Source organism: Myxocyprinus asiaticus, chromosome 10 (genome assembly GCF_019703515.2).
Source record: "Myxocyprinus asiaticus isolate MX2 ecotype Aquarium Trade chromosome 10, UBuf_Myxa_2, whole genome shotgun sequence".
Taxonomy (NCBI): Eukaryota; Metazoa; Chordata; class Actinopteri; order Cypriniformes; family Catostomidae; genus Myxocyprinus; species Myxocyprinus asiaticus.
Window position 1 is genome coordinate 10,435,098 of NC_059353.1, and position 2,246 is coordinate 10,437,343.

Sequence of the window (2,246 nt, forward strand, 5' to 3'; positions counted from 1 at the left end):
TTCATCAGGGCATGCCGTGGCTCAGATCTTGGGTTACCCGTGAGAAGCCAGAGAGAGTTAGAGGAGGACATTTTTCCAGAGTGGGCTGTTAGAACGCAAATCTGTGGTTATTAGCAGAGTTTGTAAGCTGACTTTTGCTTTATAGTTTTGGGTTTTGTGCCAGTGCCAGACCAGAGAAAACAAATATTTTGCAAGTCTTGCAGCTGTGCAGGTTCCATGTAGAGTGACTTAAGTTTGGACAAGAGCCAAGCCTCAGCGGGGAAACGGTCAAGATAAAAATGCTCCAGCAAAACAACATTGGCCATAATTAGAGTGTTAAATCACACAGACTGTGAGGACTATAATGTACTAAAGAGAACTCATCACTACTCCATGTTTCCTCAATTTCAGGGCAGTTAAACTAGCTTGGTGACAGATTTCAAACCAGGATGTATTTTGGTTTCACACTCCCAAGACATCTTAACCATGTGGAATAGTTTCTGTCAAATCATCACCATTGACACTGCTAATCAGCTTTTTTTGCAGATTAACTGCTTTGGCAGTTTTGAAACTCAGAGGTTGGTCATAGCTTAGGTGACTTAAAGGAGTTTTCAATGTGGATGCTGGTCAACCAGAAAGATTAGCACCATTTCCGATATACTAGCTATGCAAAGTTAGCAAAAACCAGCCTGATCCTCCATGCAAATTCATGCTGTTCTAGCTGGTCTTTGAGCAGGGTTAGATATTTCTCCTAAACGTACAATTGAAATGTTGACATATGGTATGAGTATAGAGATACATTTAATGTGGATAGCATAGCTCAGATGATTTGGTCTTGGAAGAATTTGATGAGAAAGTTTAGGTTTATATTGAGATATCTGACTTTTGAATGTAGACTTTGATATCTTGGTAAATCTGAGCACAGTTTAAGATGTCGACAACTTCTGACAACTCTAGAAGAGGCACGTGAAAGATTACTGGGGTCTTTTTTCTCAGGAGAGAAATCTGAGATGCAGAAGACACTCCATTTAATCTAAATACTGTCTAGGAAAACTATTTAGATTTTAAAGATATCTCATCTGTGATTCCTTTCCTATGTGACCAAGTTGACCAAGACTTTTGAAATATGTAGCTAAACCAAGTTCAATGCATAATTTGTGTTTAACAAATCATAACAAGTTACACTCAGAGTGCTTAGAACAGCAGGCATTCATTGACAAATGCACGGTGTTTCCTAGTACAAAGTTATCTTCTGTCAATCAGATAAAGTGAATCACATTTTGGCATCATTCCCCAATTAATCATAGGATAAATACTGTAGTTGGACCAAATTTAAAAGGCAACAAATTCTCATAGGAACTCTAACATGCATAAATATTTTTGTGCTGTAGCAAGTTTATTTGTTTGTTTGTGTCTGCATGTGTAAAAGTAAATGAGGATGGTTGGCCAAGGCAGTAAAGGCGTGCCTCAATATCCCATCTCGTGGAGCCGATTTTCCCCAGGAAGTGCAGTGACTCAGTTGTTGTCGACTGTTGAGATCTCTACATGTTACAGCCTGTGGCATGTTTTCCTAGTTCACTTTGAGGTCCTCTGCTGTCCTGAAGTATACTTCCCTTCCAACCGACAAGTTGGCTAATATTTCAATCAACACACAAACAAATGTTACACCCTGTATGTAATCTTTTCTATACAGCTAGGCTGCATTATGACTCATTCTCTCAGACAAGACTTTGAAATAATAAAACTGTGAAAGGGTAACTCATTTGAGTCTTTAAAACCTTTTCTGCTCATGCTCATAATGTTTGGAAAATGGTCAAACAGAAAAACATAGAGGGTAATTTCATTGAGAATCAATATATTTGTCTTTTCGACACCATTGGATAATAGACCCCAGATCTGTTGGGTGTATGCTGTGGTTTATTGCTGTCTGTAGATTTTATTATTTTCTCCCCAGAATTCTTCTATGATATGGGTAATGCTGTGACCTAATTCAGAGGGGGAACCACCCACAGAAAATCCCCCTGGCTGTTGCTGAGGTAATCAGGGTCTTGTGGGTCGCCAGGGTTCTGTGATATGACGCTCTAGAATGATCCCCCTAGTTTCAATGAACAACACCTCTCCGAAAAATTTCTTTGTATCATGTGTCAGAAAAAGCACCATTTCCTTTGAGTTTGGGTTACCGTGGGAACCACTCTTTCCACAGCTATCTGCTCAACACACAGGAAATCACACATATGCACAAAAAACTCATCAAAAGACAGGGAAGC